We start from the raw sequence: 26,787 nt of genomic DNA, 5'->3' as shown, positions 1-26,787 counted from the left end.
TATTCAGAGAAAATATATGATGATCAAGAAGGCTGAATATTAATAGTTAAAGTAAGGTTTTAATATAAGCACATCTTATTAGTAGGGATCTATGCACCCAACACAAATCAAAAAAATATTTTATAATCATTATCCAATATCCTAGCAGAATTTGGGGAGAAAGAGATGTTATGGTTAGGGGACTTTAATGAAGGTAATGGATACCAAAATAGAAATTTCAGAAATTTCAAAAATTTTAAAAGAAAAAGGACACCAAGGCATCCTTACTCTTACAACAAACACTGGGAAATGTATGACCTATGGGAGGTTGCAAAATCTAGATAGAAGGGAATACTCATATTATTCCATAGACATGGATGATCATCCAGAATAGATTATATTTTTGCAACTAAGGAGTTGGTAATCAAAACAGAGAAGGTGGAATAGCTACCCAGAGTATTTGCAAACCACAATCTGATACTCTTACAGTTAAAAGGGGGACTCTAGGAAAGGAAGCTTTGTAGACGAAATAATTATATAAGACCAAAAAATGAAGGAAAAGATTAGGACAGAAATACAAAATTATATTAAAGAAAATCTTAAGGAGGATATAGCTGAAAAGATAGTCTGGGACGCAGAAAAAGTGGTGGAAAGAGGTTTCTAACTCAACAAAATTTTGGTGCAAACTCCCCCCCCCCAATATAGGTAAGAGTTGCTTATCATAAATAGATATAAAGAAAAGGAATTAAGACAGAGAGAAAAAAGCACGAGCCAAAGTTCAGCAGCAATATAATTTATTCTTATCAAATGAGCTAGAAAGGAAAATTATGTATAATAGACGTAATTTTTTTGAAAATGCGAATAAACCTGGCAAGCTTTTTAGCGTGGCAAATGAAAGATCACATGAAGAGGCCACTAACAGCTAAGATAAGGAACAAAGGAGAGATATAAGAAGAATCCAAAAAGTTTTTGGAGACTATTATAGTAACTTTTATAAAAAATAATCAGATAGAAAATCAAAAATTAGACCAATAAACATCACCAAACAATCAGAAAGAATGAAATCAGACCTGGATAGACAAATTACATAGGAAGAATTGAGTACAGCCATAGATAAGGCCAAATTAAATAAAGTCGCAGGCCTGGGTGGATTCTTCTGTCCTGTTCTACAAACTGGAAAAAGAAGAATGAGGCCCGTTACTGCTCTCAACAATGAACCAAGTGCTCCAAAAATGAGAGATGCCAGAGTCCTGGAAGGAAGCCACAATAGTTCTCCTACCTAAACAGGACAGAGACATGGAACAAGTTAAAAACTATGGACCAATTTCATTAATTAATAACAATTATAAACTATTTGAAGAAATTTTAGCAAACGGGGTAAAACAAAATTCAGTTAAAATAATACATGGGGATCAGTAGGTTTCCTCCCAGGAAGACATCTAAGCTAAAATGTGAGAACGGTGTTAGATATAATAGAGTATGCTGAACAGGACCCTAGCAGAGAGATTGTGTTACTGTTTTTAGATACAGAGAATGCATTTGATAATGTGCATTGGGACTATATAAATAAGATATTGGCCCATTATGGAGTGGGTGAATACTTTAGAAAAACCCAGAAATGTGTCTATTAGGACTATTTAGAAGGAGTATTAGTGCAGGAGATGAAGAAATTTATCAATACTGCTTTGTTGTGGCAAGACCAAAAATAGCCAAAACATGGAAGGAGGAAAAAGAGCTAACTATTAAAGATTGGAGAGACAAATTATTAGATTAATATCCAAATGGCCAGGCTGACAAAAAGTAGCAAAGGAGGAACTAATGAAGAATTTGCAAACAAATGGAAGCTGGCACTTGCTTATCTGGAAAAGAAGACAAAGGTAGATTTGAAGATTGCTACAAATGGGATTTATTGAAAGAAGATATAAGGGTAGTGCTGGTTAGTTATGTGATCCATATTGAGTGGTGTCGGAGGTCAAGGGGGATGAGTTCACAGGTGTGGGGTTATTGGGGTAAGGACATGTTAAGACATGTTAACAGTACAGCTAATCTCTGTTTTTCCTATGTTCCAGAAGTGTTTGCTGTATATTGCTTTGTTAACTTTTTTTGTATGCTTGCATTTTTGTACACATTTCTTTTTCTATTTCTGTTTCTTGTTTTTTATTGTTTGTTTTATTATTTATATACACAATAAAACAATAAAAAGTTATTTCTAAGTAAAGTGCTACAGCCCTGAGCAACCACTTCTGTCCGTTTTGAGCAATTGCTACATATTTATTTTAAAAGTTAGGCTCTTGAACCTTCTTTAAAATATAAATAATTGAAAAGAAAGTAATCAAAGTGATTTGAATTCTCAAAACAGCAACATGCAATTCTCAGTTTCTGTCTTCACTAAGGATGCAGTCTTGACAGCATTTCAAAAAGACTTTGTCACTGACACCTGCATAATTCTAACATAATTTGCTCTGAGACTTAAACATTTGACTTTGTTGCACAACATTGTTTGAAGAATCCAAAGTGACTTTTCCTTTTATAGCAGGATGATGGGTGAGTTTAAGTTCAAGAACATTTACACTTCATACTGAAGCCCATAAAAAGCAAAACTTGTTTTTATGAGTTTTCTGCAGTGGTTTAGTCATTCTAGTCTCTTGTTTAGACCATAATAGGAGTTATGTGTATACTCACAATATGTGAGGGAAATGTATAAATTACATCTACCACATTTCTACTTCTCTCTGTTAGACCTAAATCCACAGATGGACTTCAAGGAAGAACCATCACTGCAAACAAAATACCTGTTTGTTTGGAAACAGAAGTTTAGGACCACTCATTCATAAAAACACAGTGAAAATAAGGACTAACTTCAAAGAAAACTCTTTGAGAAGTATGCAAACTCAGATATCATTCCATAAATAGTTGGGGACAGAGCCCCTCAACAGTGAAGTAATTTTGATCAGGTCTTATGGATGGGAAGCAACCCCAGAATAAATTGTATTGATTAGTTCTTGGGCCATATCACCATACCACACCAAACAACAAAGTTTGTTACAACTTAATGCAACTCTACATAGTAAGTTAAATAAGACTTTTATAACAATACAGTAAATAGGTATGATAAAACTGAATAGGTAAAGGTACCTTTACCTTTACCCTACCTACAAGTTACCCCGATCAGCCCCACATATGTGGCTCTCAGACATATTGCTTTGTTTAAATACATAGCTGTTTTATATGTTATTTTGGGTCTTGGTCACACCTAAAATAAGTTGTTCTGATGAGAGATTATAAATAAATTGTCCATTTGATACATGGACCAAGGTACAAGTCCCTCACCTTCTGATACAATTTACAATCAAATAATATATGTGCTATATCCTCAAAATCCTTGTAATGGATCCACAGAACATCAAAGTCTAGTTCCTTAACTTCAAGACTAGGACTGTAAATGTTCAAATACACACACTAAAACAACTGTATTCACATGTCACATGTCAAGGATACCAGTTCAAAGAAATAGATGTGTAAATCTGTTTTAGCATTAAAAAAAACACCTTTGGGATAACTGGAAAGAAGAAAATGCTAGCATGTCCACTTCATCAGATTCACTGAGTGAAGCCACAGTGGATAGACAGGAATAAGTATGTAAAATGTCATGGAAATGCAAAACATATTGGAGTATTTAATGTGTTGTCAAAGGCTTTCATGGCAGGAATCACTTAGGTTGCTGTGAGTTTTCTGAGCTGTATGGCCATGTTCCAGAAGCATTCTCTCCTGATGTTTCGCCCACATCTTTGGCAGGCATCCTCAGAAGTTGTGAGGTCGGTTGGAAAACTATGCAAGTAGGGTATCAATTGATTGTCCTAAAGGAGAGATGTGACAGACAGGTAAGTTCAGATAAGCAATTGTATTGTGGAAGAAAGTCTTTGTCTAGTGCATTGGTATACGTGCAGAACCAGCAAAATACAGTTGCAAATCAGGCACGAGGGGATTTTTATGTGTGGGTGGCTTGCTGAAAACCATTGATCTAATAGAAGTAAGGTGCCAAGAGTATTCTTTGCATAAGAAAACCCTGTGAAATTCATGAGGTTGCCATAAGTGGAGAAGTGGAATATAAAATCATGGAGGTGGAAGAGACCTCAAGGGCCATCTAGTCCAACCCCTGCCATGCAGGAACACAAAGCACTCTTGACAGATGGCCATCCGGCCTCTCCTTAAAAACGACAAAGAAGACGACTTCATCACATTCCCAGATAGTCAAACAGACCTTACCTTACTGTGAGGAAGATTTTTCTAATGTTTAGGTGGAATCTCTTTCCCTGCAATTTGAATCCATTGCTCCAAGTCTTAGTCTATAGAGTAGCCAAAAAACAAGCTTGCTCCCTCCTGAATAGGGCACCCTTTCAAATATTTAAACATCACATCCCTCCCCAATCTCCTCTTTTCTAAACCACACATATATAGGTCATAGAATCACAGAGTTGGAAGAGACCTCATGGGCCATCCAGTCCAACCCCCTTCCAAGAAGCAGGAAAATCACAATCAAAGCACCCCAGAGAGATGGCCATTCAGCCTCTGCATATAAGCCTCCAAAGAAGGAGCCTCTACCACACTCCGGGGCAGAGAGTTCCACTGCTGAACAGCTCTCACAGTCAGGAAGTTCTTCCTGATGTTCAGGTGGAATCTCCTTTCCTGAAGTTTGAAACCATTGTTCCATATTCTGGTCTCCAAGGCAGCAGAAAACAAGCTTTCTCCCACCTCCTTATGACTTCCCTTCACATATTTCTACATGGCTATCATGTTTCTGCTCAGCCTTCTCTTCTGCAGGCTAAACATGCCCAGCTCTTTAAACTGCTCCTCATAGGGCTTGTTCTCCAGATCCTTGATCATTTTAGTCGCCCTCCTCTGGACACCTTTCAGCTTGTGAACATCTCCTTTCAATTGTGGTGCCCAGAATTGGATACAGTGTGATTCCAGGTGTGGTTTGACCAAGGCAGAATAGAGGGGGAGCATGACTTCTCTGGATCTAGATCAGGCATGGGCAAACTTCGGCCCTACTGGCTGTTAGGAATTGTGGGAGTTGAAGTCCAAAACAACCGGAGAGGTGAAGTTTGCCCATGCTTGATCTAGACACTAGACTCCTATTGATGCAGGCCAAAATCCCATTGGCTTTTTTTTTTTTTTTTTGCCGCTGCATCACTTTGTAGCCTCATGTTTAACTTGTTGTCCAGGAGGACTCCAAGATCTTTTTCACAGGCATCCTCCCCCATTCTATATCTTCATCAGGCTTGACTTTCAGACCTCTTTGCCCCTTTTTGCAGTGTACAGTAGAGTCTCACTTATCCAACATTCTGGATTATCCATCGCATTTTTGTAGTCAAAGTTTTCAATACATCGTGATATTTTGGTGCTAAATTCGTAAATACAGTAATTATTACTACATAGCATTACTGCGTATTGAACTACTTTTTCTGTCAAATTTGTTGTATAACATGATGTTTTGTTGCTTAATTTGTAAAATCATAACCTAATTTGATGTTTAATAGGCTTTTCCTTAATCCCTCCTTATTATCCAACATATTCGCTTATCCAACATTCCGCCTGCCCGTTTATGTTGGATAAGTGAGACTCTACTGTACCAATATCTTTCTTGAGGCCACCACATTCCCAGGCGGACCCTACAAAGTTTGAGAAAGCGCTGCTGCCGCAACTTTCCTTTGACAAATTCAAGAGAGAGGGAAAAACGTGACAATCCTTGCTGAACTCCAAGCAAGGGCCAAAGGCAGGAGGCCGGGGAGGGAAGAAAGCACCCTCAAACACAAGCCAAGGCAAGGTGAAGGGCCGGGAGGCAGAGCGCTTGCCAAGAGGGGAGGAAGGCTTTGGCTGATACAGTGGAGAAAGGTGCAAAGGGGGAGATCGTCCAACAAGGAGCTGCTGAGAAAAGCCACGCCGCAGGGAATGGCGCAGGGGTTGACATACACGGGAGATGGGACAAGAACAGCGACTATTGGGGAGAGAGAGAAGGGCAACGTACCTGGCGGAGGAACTGATCTACCGCGCCGGGAGAGACTGCTTCCCCGTCTTTCTTCCTGACGCCTTCCTTGGCGCTCGCCTCCGGAGGCAAAGAGCCGGCTGATTGCTCCCACGAACTCGCTCTGCCTGGGACTCTCCAAGGTGGGCTGGGCAGGACAAGGCGGGACGGAGCCAGCCGGGCGAGTGGCTTTCTCTCTCCCTCTCCCTCCTCCTCCTCCTCCGCCACCACGCCTCCCAGTCCGGAGGGAGGGAGGGAGCGCCCACCTGGAGCAGAAACGGGCCAGGAAGAGAAAGGGCTAGTAGTGCCCCTTTCAGGGCTTCTGGACAGGATAGAAGTGTGCCTTGGTTTCAGCCTCGGGCTTTGTGGGCATCTACTGTAAAATGAATTAAGTTTGACACCAGGGGAGACTGCCATGGGAATGTGGTGCCTTCAAGAAGGATATTGGTACATTGCAAAAAGGGGCAAAGAGGTCTGAAAGTCAAGCCCCATGAAGATACAGAATGGGGGAGGATGCCTTTGAAAAAGATCTTGGAGTCCTCCTGGACAACAAGTTAAACATGAGCCTACAAAGTGACGCAACGGCAAAAAAAAAAAAAAAAAAAAAGCCAATGGGATTTTGGCCTGCATTAACAAGAGCCTAGTGTCTAGATAGGAACCCCGGTGGCGAAGTGTGTTAAAGCACTGAGCTGGAGACCGAAAGGTCCCAGTTTCAAACCCTGGGAGCAGCGTGAGAGCCCGCTGTTAGCTGTTGAAGTGGGAATGATTGTATATAGAGTTGTTTAAATGTAATTGAGTCATGGTGGTGCAATGTGTGCTGAAGATTGCATCATACACTGTGTGCTGCCTACTATGCCAGTGTGTAAAGGGTTAAAGTTGGATTGCATCAGACAGCAGAGGGTGAGATAAATAGCCTCTACTTCCTATCTCTGCCCCTTCCCGTGTGTGCCTGCGTGAGAGCTGTGTATTGTCTTGTGGATTTCCGTTCGTAAGTAAACTTTTGATAGAAAACTGAAGACTGCAGTGTCGTCATTTATCCAGAGCTTCCTAGTCAATGACTTCTGCTGCGTGTGCCTAGCAAAGCCATTCTGACATTAGCTCCAGCTCCTGCCAACCTAGCAGTTCAAAAACATGCAAATGTGAGTAGATCAATAGGTACCACTCCGGCGGGAAGGTAACGACTTTCCATGCAGTCATGCCGGCCACATGACCTTGAAGGTGTCTACGGACAACGCCGGCTCTTCGGCTTAGAAATGGAGATGAGCACCAACCCCCAGAGTTGGACACGACTGGACTTAACATCAGGGGAAATCTTTACCTTTACCTTTAGTGTCTAGATCAGGCATGGGCAAACTTTGGCCCTCCAGGTGTTTTGAACTTCAGCACCCACAATTCCTAACTGCAGATACATGGAACACTATGAAAAACAAGCCCTAGAAAAAGCAGCAAAAAGCCCACTATATGGTTCAGTTATATGGATGACACCTTTACCCTTTGGAGCCATGGAAAAGAAGTTCCTGGACCACCTCAACAGCATCCACCCAAATATTATTATTTATTTTATTTATTTACAATATTTATAGCCTGCCTTTCTCTACCTCTGCGGAGACTCAAGGCAGCTTACAAATGGCACTACATAGTGCCTAAAGCATAAAAACCCGAAATACATTAAATTAAAAATTAAGCATACATAAAAACATAGTTAAAAATACAATCCAATGTTAAGACACATCATCCAAGAAGCAAGGTCTAAGACCAATCCAAGGTCAATTGTACAATTACAAGTAAACGTATTTCACAATACTACTTCTCAACATCCTGCTCCCAAAGCCAATTCACCATGGAAAAAGAAAATGAAGTAAAATGGCCATTTCTAGATGTCCTAGTCACCTGCAAACCCAATCAGCAATTGGGCCACACAGTTTACAGAAAACCTACACACACAGATATACCTACATGAAAACTCCAACCATCACCCAAGTCAAAAAACACACTCAATCAAAGCACTGTCAGACCGTGTAAAAAGAATCTGCGAACCCCACCTCCTCCAAGGGGAACTGAACCACCTAAATTGGGTTCTACAGGCCAATGGAGACTCCACCACAGACATCAGAAGAACTGTAAGGCCAAGAACAAGCCATGAGAGTCAAGACAAAGAACCACCCTGAGGAAAAATGATCTTACCATATATCAAGGGAACCATTAACTGCATAGGGAAGCTGATGAAGAAACACACCCTACAAACTATCTAAGACCCACTAAGAAAATCCAACAAATGCTACGTTCAGCAAAGGACAAGAGGGATCCTCTCTGCTCTGCAGGAGTCTATCATATACCATGAAGCTGTGGACAAGTCTACATAGGGACTACCAAATGCAGTATTGCCCAAACACGAATCAAGGAACATGAAAGGCACTCCAAACTAATCCAACCAGAGAAGTCAGCTATAGCAGAGCACTTGATGAACCAAACTGGACACAGCATATTATTAGAGAGCACAGAAATGCTGGACCACTCTAACAACCACTATGTCAGACGATACAGAGAAGCCATTGAAATCCACTAGCATGTGGACAATTTCAACAGAAAGGAGGAAACTAAAAAAATGAACAAAATCTGGCTATCAGTATTACAAAACTCTAAAATCAGGACAGCAAATAAAGAACAACACTTTGAAAACAGGGGAATTCCAGACATGAAACAATTAGGGCAGTTAATACCACCTAACAAAACATTCCTCCAGGCAGTAATCAGCCAGGCCTTGAAGCTGCAAGGCTTTGCAGTACTAATCAAGGTGACTAATTGCAACATTCACACCTCAAACAGATAAGAGTTTTTTTTCCCACCCTAGACCTTCCACAGATATATAATTATAAACTGCCCTTGCCTAGTTTCCAATATACCTCACAACCTCTGAGGATGCCTGCCATAGATGTTGGTGAAATTTCAAGAGAGAATGTTTCTGGAACATGGCCATACAAGCCTGGAAAACTCACAACAACCCTGCCAATTGGATGTTAGGAATTGTGGGAATTGGAGTCCAAAACACCTGTAGGGCCAAATTTGCCCATGCCTGGCTTCGAATCCTGGCTCAAGCTACAAAAACTCATTGGATGCCCGTAAGCAAGGTGTTTTGTATTCTCTGCCAAATTGTGAGGGTGCCTCATCAAACTTTAAGTCCCAGAATTCCAAAGCATTGAGCCATGGCAGTGAACGTGGTGTCAAACTGTATTCATTTTACAATGTAGATACAGCCTCAGAGAAGGGCCAAGGCAAACACTCTCTGAAGAGACCTTGCCAAGAAGTGAGAAGTGACTTGAGGGCACACAACGGCAGCTTTTGCTACATCCCTCTGTTTGTTTTGGTGTGAACATCCTTTGTGAAATGTCTTAGCAAAGGTGAGCTCAAGTCTGCCAAGATTTTTGCTTGCATGCCAGTAAGGGGAGGAAGATAGGGCAGAAAAGCATGGCCTACATTTTATGGTTTGTGCCATGAGAGGAGAGTCTCCTGAAGTACTGAGAATCAGTAAAATAAGACTTTATGCAAAAGTCATCCATCCAGGGGGACTATCAATTAGATTTCATCTTAACTTGTTTCTGTGTGATGGATTTTGGTGTTTTTGTTAAAAAAAAACTCAGTCAGCTGAAATAAGTTCAAGTCATTAAGAGACTGCAGTCAAAATACTAGAAAAAGACTAGGAAAATAGAAGGGCAGCTATGAAGGAACGAGACACAGTACTGAAGTGTAAGGATAGACCATTGAATACTAATTTTAGGATGGGTCATGGCATCACATTTATTATTTCTATGCATGGCTGTGAAAGCAGGACAATAAAGAAAGCTGATAGGAAGAAAATCCACTCATTTGAAATGAGTTCGAGAGGAGTTCTACGGATACCCTGGGCTACTAAAAAGACAAATAAATGGATCTTAGAACAAATCGAGGTACTTTGCCATATCATAAGAAATGACTCACTAAAAAGACAGCAATGCATCAGAAGAAGAGGGAGACAGCAATCCAGATGATGATGGTGATGATATTATTATTAACAATAACAACATTTATTTTAATGGCTCAAGGTGGGGTACAACACAGCCAAAACATTAACATAAAATACATACAACAAAATACAGAAACCAGACTCACAATCAAAAATGCCAGAGTCCTGAGTCTGAAAAACTGAGCACAACTGAGTTGTTGAGCATAGGGGGGCTTGGAGGTCTTTAGTTTATGAGGTCACCATAAGTCGAAGTCGACAGCAAATAACAGGTAAAAATCAGACTACGTCCCACAATCCTCAAGTCTGCAATCTCAGTCTAGGGATATTGAAATGTGTTCAGTAAACGGAGGCAGCCAGACTTGAGAATTGTGGGATGTAGTCTGATTTTTATTTCTTGTTAACTGCTGTCAAGTCAACTTTGTGTTAGCTGTTAGTAAAAACAGTTGGGACTAAAAACAGGATGCGAACCATAATTATTCTTAGCCAGAATTCAATTGTTAGTCCCCACAAGTGTTAGACTCACTGAATTGATTGCTGGTAGTAAATCAACTAGTGCATCAACCCCTTTATGTCAGTGAGTCTCCTGGCATTGAGATTTGTTGCTGTTATGTGCCTTCAAGTCAGTTTCAATTTATAGTGAGCCTATTGTGGGGCAGGATTTATTCAAATGAGATTTGCCATTGCCTTCCTCTGACAATAAGATGGCTGAATGAAGATTTGAACCTTGGTTTCCTGGAGTCTTAGTCCAATGGACCACTTACACCTAGAACTGGATTGGAGCCCTGAAAGAAATCCAATCATGTTCATGCAGAAAAACAATCATTATGTCCCATAGGTATTGCTCTCAGATGAGTGTATATAGAATTTCTACCAAGGAGGGAAGGTCAAAGTTCCATTCCATAGTACTGGAGCCTTTCTGTAATTTAAAGTTAACAAAGTTTTATTTTTCTTGTAATCCAAACTAAATCACAACAGTACAGCAGTTCCAATCCTGTTTCTCGTGCCCTTGCCCTTCTCTCTGTTGTTTTCTCTCATGGCTATAACAGCCCCGGGAAACTGTTGTCCTGTTATCCCTTAATCTTTTTCACTCCGGGCAGAGAGAAATATGGCAGAGGATTTTCAAGCCATTTTTATCTTTCACTTCTCAACAATTTATAGATATGGCAGTCTGTTGGCCCTGATACTCCTGGCAATACTTCATCCTGCTGAGGACAGAACTTATTCTCCATCTTTCAATTACATCACAGATCAGCCCAAAACAGAGCCTTTGCAATATAAAAACACATACGATTCAACAAATTCTTTTAGATAAGACATTTGTGTTGCTTGGATAGCAATACATTTTGAGAGTTTAATTCCTTGTAGTTTGTCTTTGTTGTAGGAAAGTTTTTTGTCTGGTAGTTCATGTTTGCTGTCAATATTCTGATTTTTACCTTTAGTATTAATGAACAGGTAAAAAGGGAAAGAAGTTTATTTTTTCTAAAACATTTTTCTAAACACGTCAGAGCATGTAACCAGTTCAAAACAAACATCCAATTTATACATACAACTAGGATCATCTGCTGGTTTTATTTTCAACCTCTCGGGATTTTTGTGGGAAAATATATAGTTACATGTCTCTTATGTCATAGTATAGCATGTTATATACCCACCACCGCCACAACTATATATGAATTATTCAGGCCATGGATTGTTTTCTTCTTTCTATATCAATTACTTCTCAAATGGATAAGATAAATGTTGCTGATGCCTGCAAATATGACCTTGTATGGGCTTATTCTTTCTATCATTATGATGTTTTTATAACACAATTCTCTGTGTGTTTATTGAGAATAATGCCACTTTACAGCTTACTTCCAGAAAAATGTACAATTGCTACTCTAGACTTGTGAAATTGTATGGGCATTTTTACACTGCACAGTTATAAGCTCTATGATTCTGCTTTAACTGCCATATTTCCATCTATTGGAATCCTACAATTTACAATTTATTGAGTGTTATTTACAACTCTCAACCAGAAAACTCTAGTGCCTCATTAAATTACAAATCCTGGAGTGGGTGCAATCATGGCATACCTTTCAACATTTTACAGATGGAAATAGGGACATGTGTGGCCAAATATCAGACTGTGGTCAAGATGACAACAGGTTATTAATGAGGATGAACAAAGAAGCTAAGAGGGGTTGCAGCAGTTTGCTTTTGGATGAGCCTTCTGGGAAGGGTAAGATTTTGCCCCTTCTAACCTCTACTGAGTTAATCGCGTGCACACTACTTCTGCATTCAGAACTCAGTTACCCTTTGGAAACTTAAAACTATTAGGCCTGATCCTACCCTCTGAAGCAGTAGAAAACAGACTTGTCTCCTCCTCTCTTTGACATTCCTTGAGGTATTAAAGAGAGTAAACATATCACCTTGCAGTCTTTTCTTCATCAAACTGAACACAGCCAGCTTCTTTAACCTTTCCAAGTTCTCCATACATTTTAGAATCCTTGTTGGCCTTCTCTGAACTTGCTGCAACCTGTCTATGTCCTTCCTAAAATGAAGCACTTAGAATTGAACACAGTACTTCAAATGAGACCTTGGACATCTTCACATGGGGGAAAAAAATGCCCCATTTTGCTGCTTTATTTTGCAGCTTGGATGGGGCCTGCCATGTGCTATCACACGACACATGGCAGGCCCCACCCACTTTCCTCCCAAAGTGGAGGTGAAGCACCTAAAGGTGTTTTGTCCTCCACCAGAGGGAGGAAAGCCCCAGTCTTTATTTATTTACAAAAGGGCCATGTGACAAGGTTGCTTGTCAGTGCAGATATTGTGGGACTATTACTTTCTTTGAACTGCAAACTATGCCTTTATTCCTATCCAATTTGTCAGTGGTCCACTCCTTTGGGCTTCACTCAAATTTACCATTTGCCAAAATATAGATCCTGTGCTTTTCTTTTCCATTTCTGGCCAAATAGCTTATCCATTGGTTCATCCCATCAAATATGAGGTCTGCCCAAGGGTCGCTTGTGTCTCTTGATATCCAGTTTGTTAGTCAACATGTCCATCGGTTGTCTTTTGTTCATGCTATATGCCCTACACATCTTGACTATGTCATGTACCCCGGTTCTTTGATGCAGCTCTTTACTGCTGACTTTATCTCTTATTCTCTGAGTTTCCACCAGCTTTTCCTCCTCTAATTTTGTTGTTGCCCATGTTTTAGATGCATATAACATTGCCGGTAAAACTGTAGTGTTGAAGATATCTGCTCTGATCTTCATTGAATGAAGATCAGAACAGATGTTTATATTGGCGCAGTTAAAATAGCATTCACCTTCTTTGCTGCAGTATCTCAATGTTAAATTTCTGATCAACAATAACTCCAGGTCCTTTTGCTGAACAACATATTCCACAGTTATTCAATTTGTTAATCAAAATGTTATGGGGGAATTACATCGAATGCTTTGCTGAAATCTAGATATAGGACACTCATAGTGTTCCTAGCATCTACTAAATTAGTGACCAAACTAAAAAAGACATAAGATTTATTTGGCAGTATTTGATTTTGGCAAACACATGCTGGCTTCTACTGATCACTGTATTGTCATCAAGCTTCTAGCAGATAGGTCCCTACATAATACATTCAAACACTTTTTCTGATATTGAGGTCATGTCTGTACTTTCCTGGAGCGTTTTTTGTGTGTGTGTTTTCAACAGAGAGATAATGATTGCCTTTCTCCAGTCCTCTGGCACATCACCTATTCACAAAGATTACTGCAAAATGATGGCAAGTGGTATGGAGAGTATATCAGCAAGTTCCTTCAGTACTCTGAGATATAATTTGTCTGGCCCTGCAGATTTGAACTTATTAGATTAGCTAGATGACTCCTGACTAAGTCCCTATCAATTTTGATCTGCAATCTTTTTCTGCAGCAAGTTCTTTTCTGCTGCATGGAAGCACACAGTTCTCTGGGAGAAAACGGAAGTGAAATATGTCCTACCTTTTCATTGGAGGGCTAGTGGCCAGCAGTTCTGGATGTTAGACAATAGTCTTTTCTAGAACTACCTGGGAAATCATGAACAGAATTTGGAAGCCTCTGGCAGTAGCTTTGAAAGCAGCGTATCCAGCTTACTTACTTACTTACTACTTAGGCGATCCCTCGTAGTTCGAGGACGATAGTCTTCCATCCTTGGTATCTTGGGTGTGTGTTAGGGTTGTCCAAATATTCGTTATGTTTCTCGTTTCGTAATTATTTCGGATTGTTCTCGTTTTTTGAAACAAGTATTGAAACGTTTTCCCTGGGCGCAACTGGCAATGTAATTCGAACCATCATTGGCCCATTCTCTAATTGTTTCTTAAAATTTTCGTTAATTTTTTTCCTTCCAAAATTTTTTTAAAATATTTTTTTAAAATCATTTTTTATTTTTTATTTTTTGTTTCTGCAACCCAACATGAATGGGAGCCTAGCGCAGCCTAACATGGTCCGCTCCCTGGCCAATCAGAGTCTTCCACGATGGCTGCCAAAGGTGGGGGCTAGCATCCTCCGTGTCCACGTGGAGGATCTCTATGAAAATCCCCAACTGCAGCCGACCCAAGCCATTCTGGGTTGCGATACTGAGGAGAGAGGGTGTTTGGCGCGCGCTGGGAAGCTGCTGCTTGCTTGTTTGGGGGAGAGAGGGCTAACTGGGGGTAGAGTGTTTCTGTTGTTGCTGGTTCGATATTGTGTTTTTTTGGGGGGAAATTGGCTGGGGGCATGGGGCAGAGTCCTTGCTGTGGCTGGCTTTAGGGAACTTTTTTTTCCAAAGGATGTCTGCGTTCCTGCAAGTGCATTGCTTCCCTCCCGCTCCGTTTGTAATCCCAAGCCCCCGGGCTGAGTGTTATTGCAGCAATCACAAAGACACACATTGTTTTCAAACCTAAAGGGTACATTGGAAGAAATAGTTTCCAAAGGACGTGGGGCACCCGCCAAGGCATTGCTTCCCTCACGCTCCATTTCTATTCCCAAGCCTTGGGCTGAGTTTTATTTCTGCAATCACAAAGTCAGACATTGATTTGATTCAATAGAGGGTCCACAGCAATTTATAGTTTCCAAAGGACGTTGCCAATCCTGTCAAGGCATTGCTTGGCGTGTGCTGCATTTCCAATCCAAAGTCTACACAAGTAGAAGAGGGACTTTTACAGTGATAAGAACCCAGTTGAACAGGAAATAAGACTTTCAAACCAGGAACAGGTTTCTTCAAATATTGAAAAATAGTGTATTATAAAAAGTTATAAAAATTCGCCAAAAATCATGGGAGACAGGAAACATTCTGAAATTTGTTGAGAAAAGAGTGTGGAATGTGTTCTCCCACTGTACCAAATTTGATGCAAATAGCTCAAGAAATGAGGGCGGGAGACCCCCAGAAAGGTCCCCCCCGGTTTCCTGTTTTTTCGCGATTGCGCATGCGCGTCCGCCATTTTAGAAACATTTTAGAAACATTACGAATTTTTGGGAATATCCGAAAATTTTGGGTGAAACATTTAGAAATAATTTCTACATCGAAGAGCTGGCACCCCCTACTTTTGAAACAAAAATTGAAACATTTTTTCCATCGATCGGACAAGCCTAGTGTGTGTTCTCATGTGGCTGAAGAGACCGATTCTTGACCCGCATATTCTCCCACAGTGAGGACATCTGTTTCCAGGTGGAAGGCGGTCCTGGTCGGGGTTAGCTTGACGCTCCTTCCTCTTGGCACGTTTCTCCCTTAAGCCCTCCGTTCGTGCCTCTTCGAACTCCGCAGCACTGCTGGTTACAGCTGACCTCCAATTGGAGCGCTCAAGGGCCAGGGCTTCCCAGTTCTCAGTGTCTATGCCACAGTTTTTAAGGTTGGCTTTGAGCCCATCTTTAAATCTCTTTTCCTGCCCACTAACATTCCGTTTCCCATTCTTGAGTTCGGAGTAGAGGAGCTCCTTTGGGAGCCGGTGATCGGGCATTCGGACAACGTGGCCAGTCCAGCGGAGTTGATGGCGTAGGAGCATCGCTTCAATGCTGGTGGTCTTTGCTTCCTCAAGCACGCTGACATTTGTCCGCCTGTCTTCCCAAGAGATTTGCAGGATTTTCCTGAGGCAACGCTGATGGAAACGCTCCAGGAGTTTGGTGTGACGTCTGTAGACAGTCCACGTTTCGCAGGCGTAGAGCAGTGTTGGGAGGACAATGGCTTTATAAACAAGCACCTTGGTATCTCTACGGATGACCCGGTCATCAAACACTCTCTGCTTCATACGGAAAAACGCTGCACTCGCAGAGCTCAGGCGGTGTAGTATTTCAGTGTCGATGTTGACTTTTGTGGAGAGATGGCTGCCAAGGTAGCGGAAATGGTCAACGTTTTCTAATGTGACACCGTTAAGCTGTATTCCTGGCTTTGCAGAGGGATTAGCTGGTGCCTGTTGGAAGAGCACTTTGGTTTTCTCGATGTTCAGTGAGAGGCCGAACTTCTCGTATGCTTCTGCGAAGGTGTTTAGAGTGGCTTGTAGGTCTTCTTCTGAATGCGCACAGACTACGTTGTCATCAGCATATTGGAGTTCTAAAACAGATGTTGTGGTGACCTTGGTTTTGGCTCTCAGTCTGCTGAGGTTAAATAGCTTGCCATCTGTCCGATAGATGATTACCACTCCGGTGGGAAGCTTCCCATCAACAAGGTGAAGTATCATAGCGATGAAGATGGAAAATAAGGTGGGGCCAATAACACATCCCTGCTTGACACCTGATTCCACCTTAAATGGGTCACTTTGGGAGCCGTTGCTGTCCAAGACTGTTGCCATCATGTCATCATGGAGGAGCCGCAGGATGTTCACAAATTTGTCAGGGAACCCAATTTTTTGGAGGATGGTGCAGAGAGCGCTGTGATTCACTGTGTCAAATGCCTTTGCAAGGTCAATGAATGCCATGTACAGAGGTTGGTTTTGTTCCCTGCATTTTTCTTGGAGCTGTCGAGCAGTGAAGATCATGTCCACTGTTCCTCTGGAGGGAAGCCATTCTGGGATTCTGGGAGGGTGTCTTCTGAAACAGGGAGAAGGCGGTTTGCAAGGATTCTTGCAAGGATTTTCCCGGCGGAGGTTAGAAGGGAGATACCACGATAGTTCCCGCAGTCTGTTCTGTCCCCTTTCTTGAAAAGGGTGATGATGGTGGCATCCTTGAAGTCTGCTGGGATTTTCTCAGTCATCCACACCTTTTCAATGAGCTGGTGGAGTTGTTGTATCAGCTCAGGTCCACCCTCTTTGAAGATTTCAGCAGGAATCCCATCAGGTCTGCTGGCTTTGTTGTTTTTTTGTTGGCTGATGGCATTGCTGACTTCTTCCAAACTAGGCAGTGCTGCAAGGTCATCCCTGGTTTATTGTTGTGGGATTTGTGAGAGGGTCTCTTCGGCCACATTGGAGCTGCGATTCAGCAGGTTCTGGTAGTGCTCTTTCCAGCGTAGTGCAATTGATGTTTTGTCCTTCAGAATTTTGGTTCCATCTGATGAGCGTAGGGGTTGTATGCCATGGTTTCTTGGTCCATAAATGATCTTTGTGGCTTTGAAAAATCCTTGAGTGTCATGGGTATCTGCAAGGTGTTGGATTTCTTCAGCCTTCTTTGTCCACCAGATGTTCTTGAGTTCTCTGGTCCTTCTTTGGCCCTCAGCTTTTGCACTGGCATAGATCTTTTTCTTGGCAGCACAGTTGGTGTCTCTCTGCCATGTTTGGAAGGCTTTCCTTTTGTTATCAATCAGCTGTTGGATCTCTTTGTCGTTATCATCAAACCAGTCTTGATGTTTCTTAGTTAGGTATCCAATGCTTTCTTCGCAGGCTGTGATGATGGAGGTCTTCAGTTTGTTCCAATGTTCCTCAACATTTTCGGGGTGTTCTGTGGGTAGATGATCCTTGAGTGTTGTTTGGAGAAGGGCTCGTTTGGAGGGCTCCTGAAGGGCTTGGGTGTTCATTTTGCGCCTTGTTTTTCTTCCTTGGAGTCTGCGTTTGGGGACGATCTTGATAGCCATCGTGGATCGGATTAACCTGTGGTCTGTCCAGCAGTCATCAGTACCTGTCATGGCTCTTGTGAGAAGCACATCGCGGCGGTCTCTGGCACGTGTGATAACATAGTCCAAGAGGTGCCATGCTTTGACCGAGGGTACTTCCATGATGTCTTGAGCTTGTTTCTCTGGCGGAAGAGCGTGTTGGTGATGACAAGGTTGTGCTCTCCGCATTTGGTGAGAAGCAAGATGCCATTGGAGTTGCTGTTTCCGACCCCGTCTTTTCCTATGATCCCTGGCCACAGGTCAGAGTCCCTTCCGACTCTTGCATTAAAGTCCCCCAGGAGGATGATTTTGTCCTCCTTAGGTATCTCCGATAGGATGGTGTCCAGCTGACAGTAAAATTTTTCCTTGATGTCTTTGTCAGCATCTAGAGTTGGTGCATAGGCGCATATGATGGTTGCCTGTTGGTTTTTGGCAAGGTTAATTCGGAGGGTTGAAAGTCGTTCGTTGATGCCAGTGGGTGCTTCAGTCAGGTGCTTCACCTGGTCGTTTCTGATCGCAAAGCCAACTCCGTGTATTCTTCGCTCTTCTTCAGGCAGTCCCTTCCAGAAGAAGGTGTAGCCTCCCTTTTCTTCCTTCAGCTGCCCCTCTCCTGCTCTCCGGGTCTCCTGAAGGGCTGCTATGTCAATCTTAAGGCGTCCCAGCTCCCTTGCAATGATAGCAGTCCTGCGTTCGGGGCGTTCGCTGTCAGTGTTATCTAACAATGTCCGTACGTTCCATGTTCCAAAATTCATTTTTCTTTTTTGGCCGCAGAGTGGTGACCCCTCTGGACGCGGCAGTGCAGTCAGGGTAGGAGAGGCAGACTATGTTTAGGGCACCTTTTCTAGCCCCTTCCCTGTGTGTGGTGAGCAGAGCGGATCCTAAAAAGGGCTGCTCAGTCATGGATACAGCTGCCGGACTACTCAACTGCCTCGGTCCTTGAGGTAGAACGACTGAGTCCATATCCACCGCCCATGTGCCAGTCTGTGACTAGGGGCTTCCAGATTTCACAGTCCTGCCCCCGTCGCCACTCGCTGATCGCCATGGGACTTTTGTAGGTTTGTTTTTATTTTTGTTGGAAGACGCCTGTGCGTGATTTTTTTTAATGTGTGGAGATCGGTGCACGGCTGGTCAACACACAGTCTTCACAGAGTGAGGTTCCAGCAGTGGTGTGGTTAACACAACGAAAGTGGCTTCTCAGTCTGTTGCAGCCTTCTTCCGCCTTCACAGCCGTTGTAACATGTACCATGTTATCCTCCGCCTGCTCCGCCGTTGAGGTCTTTAGGTCTTCGGATTGTGCTTGGTCTGGAACCTCCCCTGCGGCCACTCCTGGGAGTGCGTGACTCCAGTGGTTGTGCCCACAGGTTCATCGGAACACGCAAGCCCCCTCACCACGGCAAGGTGACAATCCATCGAGGGGGAGCGTATCCAGCTATCCAAGATGTTTCTGCTAGTCCATTTATAGAAACAGCTTGTCCCCATGTAAGCTGCCCCAAGTCCCTTCGGGGAGATGGTGGCTGTATACAAAAATAAAGTTATTATTATTATTATTATTATTATTATTATTATTATTATTATCATTATCATTATCATTATTATTATTCAGAGGGAAAAACTGAAAACATTTTGATTCTTGGAGAGAACCAAAATGTTTTCAGTTTTTAAAAAACCCACACTTGACTCGCAATACTGAGGGGGAAACCTTGCTTTTCCAAGAACCTGTACTCACAATATTCAAAGAAAACATTTTTAACCTGTACCATGGAGACCACTATACTTTCATAACATTATGTTGACAGAAGTGACATGCTATTTCTTAGAAAATAATGTAAATACACTGTTTGACCCTGCAAACACTTCATCTGAAATATAGCATTCAGTTCTGGATATTATGACTCAGTGAAGTCTGCAGTTTTATTAAAATATAAAAACACTGGAGTAGAGGAGCAGGACTTTTGCACAAGAGAAGAGATATATTGTATTATTTTCCTGATTTTTGTGATATTGGTTAAAAATAGAGGTACCTTCTTTTGCAACAGAGGAGAACTCTGTCTAGCCAGAGCAGGGCAATTGATGACAGAGTGCCTTGGAGACCTCTCATTCATAAGATCCATGGGAACAGTGAAAAGCTGGCAACAGGCTGTTAGGTTGCCATTTGCCAGCCTCCACTCCCCATATTCTCCCTTCCCTGTCTCAGCTGCAACAGTGGCTGCTATTGTTTCTCCTTCCTGCCAGCTGGATGCAGCAAGGTGGACACTTGCGATCACAGCACTCTGGTTTGATATTGGTTCCAGACAATCCACATCCCAGCCAAGGCCCATGCAGTGGACAACACCCTGGCAGTTGATGCAGACATTGTTTCAAAGGGGCCTACTGTCCCTAAATGAGTTTTACTTGGTCATTTGTTCTTTTACCTTAATTGTAATGGTACATAGAAGGACAAACCTGCTCAATAAAGCCACAAGGTGAATTTGAGAAACCCATTGATAAACTTATTTTCCCCCGCACAAAGGAGTTTCTTCAGGAACCAGATTTATAAATTAAGTCAATATTTATTACCCAGTGACCTATTATAAAACAAAGCACTCTAAATATAAAATACAGACATATTGTATCATATGGTAATTGTTTGCCAGCTTTCTCCTTGAGTGCAGCCCAAGAAGAAAACATGTCTATCACCTCTTGAGGGACATGTCTTCCAAAGACATACTAAGTTAGGGTTTTTCAACCAGGTTTCCCTGGTACCTGTGCAAGAGGTCACTAAAATTTACTTTGAGAGATCATGGTTGGAAAAAGTAAACTTTTATTTTTTTTAAAAATTAAAGATTTTTTTTCTGGAGGAGTTATCCAAGACCTGAATTTTATTTCAAATGTTTCCACAAGACCAAAAGTTTGAGAGAGATTGTACTGCATTAAAGTATCAATCACAGAGAGGGAAATGCACTTTGCTGCTGGTGAATTCCCCTTTTATAACATCCTAAGTGCAGAGATTATAAATCGATGGGAGACTTTCATCATTTCTTCCCCATAGAAACCAAAACCATCTCCCTCCAGCACCTGGTAAGAAGCACCATAATTTTAAAAAGTAAAATTATCCCTTAAAGGCTTCAGCTGAACACACACACACACACCACAATACAGCATAACTTGGATATGAAATCCCTTTTGTGGCCTAAAAAGTGTAGTAAATAGAAAATATCCCAATATCTGTACACAAGGCTATTGCAAGTGGAAGGAAGGATGTGCATTTGTTTTCAAGACAGTGGGTTTGTTATATTTTCATGTCTGAATCCAATATTTTCTTTTTAAAAAGTCCAGGTGATAGTGATGATCAGGTCAATAGGATAAGAAAAGTTAGAGGCAGACATTGTGGCAAACTTCTAACACAGAATACTGCTGTGATACTGATAGCAGAAACCTGAATGCTTTACACTGCAAGTCACAGATCATATGTCAGGCAACATGAGATGGAGGTAACTGAATTAAGCCAAGCTTTTATGGGATTATTTTGTACCTCACAGTAAATAAAATATACATTATGACCTTTCTCACTGGTAAACAACTGAACAGTTTCAGATTACATTGAGTTTTTACATTGGCATAGATTGCAATTCCCCATACAGTGAATATGTCAAGGAGAAGATTTTTAGCCTAATGTTGTCTATGCTATACCTGCTACTATTGTTACTGTTACTTGTCTGGAGACCATTTAATCAAGAGATGTTACACTTAGCTCCATCAAACCCTTAAGTTCCTATGGAAAACAAGGCCTATGACCAATATTAACTCCTTGAATATCATTTAGTCTAACAAAACATCTGGAAAACTTCCCTTTTTGGTTGACAAATCCAAGGAATTGCCCAGTCAACATGGTCAGTGGATCCAGGCAGCTGTAGTTCAAAAGAGGGATATTTTCAAAGTATGCATCTAAGATTACTATGTGAATTCTGTATTCATGGAGATACGTTTTTTAGACTTTTTGTGGCTATGCAAAACTGTAGATAGTAGTGAACCCTATTGAAATGAAGAACTACTACCCTGCAAATAGCATAAAATTATGCTGGAGGACCTAGAAAATGCCTAGCTATTATATATTTTGTTGGGTATTGATAAATTAAACTGTGGATACCAGTTATGTAGATGTGGAGCTTGTACTATACAGTCTTACGCACATTGTAGTATATGTCTCACTGCATAAAATAGTTCCTATTTTGACATATGCATGCAAGAAGGAAGTAATCATTATTTTTGGCTCTGTAGGAGTAAAGAAAGCATTGTACTGATATTTGAGGACTGCCCATCACATGGTAGGAATGCCTAATTTACAAAGTGATACAGTTTCTCACTGTGAGTGCAAGTTTTTCAATATGCAAGGGGAGGGGGGCTAGAGATTGGTTTTCTAGCCCTTGATAAGACAACTATCCTTAAGTCTATAACAAGCAAACCTTATATTTTGACTCGCAGAGTCATGTTGTGAGGAGTCATGTTGGTGACAGCTGAACCACAGTCTATTATTTTCCCATAATGCTAAGCTTGCTGGCTAAACAGTTGTCCCCCCTGTTGCAAATTGACCCTCTACCTTGGGAAGGGGAACTGCAAAAGCTTCAGCTTGCATTGTGAAAGCTTCCTTTGCCATTTGAATCAGTAAATTAAAAAAGGAAACTCTTTCAGATAGTCCTCAAACAAAAGCCAGTAGGGTTGCCAAAATACTCACAAAATATCTTTTATTTTGTCTTTGTAGCAGACAGATTTAAGGCAAATCTTCCCATCCTTTCTCTTCCTCCTCTCCATATCTCTTTGTATTAGAGCCGGTCCAACAATGAGGCGAATTAAGCGGTTGCTTCGGGCGCCAAACATACGGGGCGCAGTCGAGACTGCTTTTTCTGTTGATTTGTTGTAAAACATGATGTTTTGGTGCTTAATTTGTAAAATCTAAATGTAATTTGATGTTTAATAGGCTTTTCCATAATCCCTCCTTATTATCCAACATTTTTGCTTATCCAACGCTTTTATTTTTCAGTGATTGTTTTTTTTGGGCGGGGGATGCCAAAATTCTGTTCACCTACACTTGAAAATACCTAGGGCCGGCTCTGCTTTGTATCTCCCCAGCCCCACTCTTTTCACACACCTCCCTTACAGTTACCTAGCTGATTGTGATCAAAGTCTCCCCAGCTTTGACATCCTTGCAGGCTCACATATCCTTCATTTAAAGTAAAGGTGGATGTTTTATTTTCCTTAAGAGCTGCGCTCACACTCTTATACCTCCACATTTTCAGGGGATAGGGGAACAGGATCCCTATGGAAATGGCAAAACCACAAATATAAATAAAAATTGCAAACACTTCTCTAGATGGGTTGTTGTGAGTTTTTCAGGCTGTATGTCCATGTTCCAGTAGCATTCTTTCCTGAAGTTTCACCTGCATTGGTGGCAAGCCTTCTCAGAGGTTTGTTCAGAGGTCGGTCTGAGGATGCTTTTCACAGATGCAGGTGAAACATCAAGAAAGAATGCTACTGGAACATGGACATTCAGTCTGAAAATAACTTACAGCAACCCAGTAACTCTGGCCATGAAAGCCTTCGACAACAATTTATCTAGGTATTTGTATGTCATCCACAGCTGTTCTATGGTCAACTTTGGGCCTAGAAAGAACTTTTCTGATTGTGTGTAAAACAGCAGTGTAAGCAGTGGTATAGTTAGCAATCTGACAATATTTTAATCTTCAAATACTTAACCCACAAATGTGCAGGGATGGTTGTATTTCTCTTGACTGCTATGGTTTAACCATTCAAAACATGGGGATGGAGTAATTTCAAAGCCAGCTACCAGACATATGTTTAATCATTAAAATAAAGAAAATAAATCCCAGAAGGATAAATTGGTTAAATAATCCATAAACAGCCTTACAGATATTCACTATACTACTGAGATAAAACTCCTGACCTTCACTATCCCATTAAACCTTGCGGAGATGAATGATGATCCAGCAACTGATCCAGACTATACAACCTGGTTACCTCTTATCCCATGGATAATGAAATTATTTTAATGCAGCTATTTATTTTATTGAAGTTTTTATCTTCATGTATTCCTGCTTCATAGAATATCAGTAACATCCATGGATTTTTTCCATTCGACATGTTTGAAACTGTCTCACACACTTATATAAAGCAAATAACTTGAGATTACCTCATCCTACCGCAATGACAGGACTGAACGAATTGAATATAATTTATGTTGTTTAACTTCATCTTGCAGCTGTAAATAACAATTTAGGGTGGCAAGTATGAAACTGCAATTACTAAGAAGATTTGAAGAAACTAGATATTTGCCCAAACTGGAATTCATTTCTTACCTTGAAGCACAAAAGGCCACTGTTCCATAACTCCTAATCTTTCATACAAGGAACTAACTATTAATTATGTAGTACCTAGAAAAAATAAAATGGAATATTTTCCTGACCCATTAACCCTTCAAAAGTGCATATCTATAGCTCCAATACAAATAACTTCTTTACTGTGCCACAGAGAGTGGTTTTGCTGTTACAGACACAAACATTAAGAGGCAGACTAGGTGACCATTTTTGCTAGCAACAGCAAACAGAAGGCTAATTCACTTCAGAACTTTTAAACTATCTTACAAGTCCCTGTCCCATTTTCCCAAACTTCCAAAACACTCATGCTGAATTGTTGTTGCTTCATGGAAAAACAGGTATCTTATTGCCTAATAAGCTTCCCCTTCAGATAACATCGATTTGGGATGTTGTGGTTTTAGCTGAGAAAACAGCATAATGGGAAGTACGTAGAATACAACATGCTTCTTCCGGTGCTTATATTCAATCTGAATAAGGTCTTCCTCATCCACATCAGCTTTGTTTACTTAAAATGTGAGGCTAGATCTCAGATTTCCCAGTATTCAATCTTTCTTGGCAAGTTTCATTCTTCATCAGCCATAATCAAACCTTTGCATGAGGCACCCTGCAAAGTGGGGTATATATGAGTATATGCTCAGATGTGTCTGTGTTTAACTGTAGCCATAGCCATAGGCTGTGACAATTTGTTAATGGGTTTTCTGCTATATATTTTTAAAATAATACTATCTTATATGACTATAGTATTTCTTGAAGACTCTGAGTGTTTTCTGTGCCTTCATAGATGGTGCAATCCTATTTACTGAAAAGTAAGACCCGCTCAGTTCAATGCAATGTGTACCCTGTTAGACTTGAAGAAACATTATAGGTTGTACAATCCTTTCAGCAACCCTGGAAAGCATGTAGATGGAAAATAGGAACTGTATATGAAAGAAAGCAGCTTTTTAAAAAGCAACCTCAGAATTTCATGGCTCAGATTAATCATCTCACATTTTAAAGTCACTACGGACTAAAACAAATTTAGTCCCATTTGATCCACTACAATTATTGAAATTTACATGAGTTGAAACTGACAGGTACCATTTATTTTGATGGTGCTACTCTATTTAGTATTAATATTGGAATTGGCCAAGGGATGGGAATTCATGCAGTCTTCTAAATATCGCTGGACTGCAACTTCCAGAATTCCTCATCATGGCTTATGTTAGTGAAAGCTGAGAACTTCAGTCCATCAACTTCTGTTGGGCTGCATAATTCCCATTCTAATTAGACATATATTTACAGATAAGGAAATTTACTCTTTTCCATCTTGAAGTTTACGACATCCAAATCAGGAATCTTTAGCCAGAAAATACCCTGATCTTTTAAAACTGTTGGTAGATGGTATTCATTTTCAGCATTTTCCAACCTTGACTATTTGAACTGTTCATCAACACTGTTTGTATGGTCAGTAAGTTTATTAGTATTGGTCCATCAGCTACTTTATAAGCCCTACTTCTGTCCTTATCAATTTGATGCATAAATACTTGATTCTGGAGTCTCATTTCTCTTGAAATTTTATTTAGAAATGAAAACTGTAAACTGTGAGCAACTGTGGATTTTATAACAAATCTGAAGCAGCTGGATTCATCTGCTGAATGTATTGGGTCACACCAAAATACTTTATACAGTTAGGACACATTTTCAGTTGAACTTCCTCCGAATTTTTTCTGAGAGTACTTTAGTCTAATTGTGAAGAGAAATGTATGCCAAAGATATGTTTCTCATTGGCTTCATTTATCCACATTTAATATGAGTCAAATTGATTCATGCTTATCTTCAGAAAAGATCAAGCATCTTAAATTGTACCCAAAGAAGGAAGGAGAACACTTTCCCTATGCTGAGAGCAAAAATCAAGCAAAGCACTAAATAATGTTTTGTAATCTAAGAAACTCTATTAATCCACTAAAGACACTTCCAGTCAGCCTCATAATCTGGAACAAATAAGTGGGGCAAAAAACCACAGAACCTGACAGCAAGTCCAAACATGGAGCTGTCAGTCCCAGTAAATGCTCCCCTGGTGTCCTGATATACAAGATGGATGGAGGACATCTGCCGGAAGTTTTTTTAAAATAACTCTCTGAGATGCACTGGACCTCATACGTAGTGATGCAGATATCTATGTGCACACAAGCAGATTATTATTAATAATAATAATAATAATAATAATAATAATAATAATAATAATTTCTTACCCACCTCTCCTCATGGCCTTCCTGTAAATTCAAGCTCTGTTCAATTTCATAAACATCAGAAAAAAGGAATGGTTGCAGAGAGTTTTCATGGGAATTGCTTTCCAATTGTGCTTACATGTAGCCACCTGTGTGTCTGTGGTTCCATTTGTTTACAGCCCTCACCAACTG

General features: G+C 40.9%; 1 protein-coding gene across 1 annotated transcript in view; it reads right to left on the bottom strand.

The window, feature by feature from the left end:
* Positions 1-6,201, bottom strand: part of chst9 (carbohydrate sulfotransferase 9) — a 93,078-nt gene extending 86,877 nt beyond the window's left edge. The window contains exon 1 of the mRNA XM_008108617.3: positions 6,008-6,201. The gene's annotated coding sequence lies outside the window, so the exon portion shown is untranslated. The remainder of the gene's footprint in view (positions 1-6,007) is intronic.
* Between the last annotated feature and the right edge of the window lie 20,586 nt (positions 6,202-26,787).

The sequence above is a fragment of the Anolis carolinensis genome, chromosome 4 (assembly GCF_035594765.1).
Source record: "Anolis carolinensis isolate JA03-04 chromosome 4, rAnoCar3.1.pri, whole genome shotgun sequence".
Classification (NCBI taxonomy): domain Eukaryota; kingdom Metazoa; phylum Chordata; class Lepidosauria; order Squamata; family Dactyloidae; genus Anolis; species Anolis carolinensis.
This window is presented reverse-complemented; position numbering and strand designations above follow the sequence as displayed.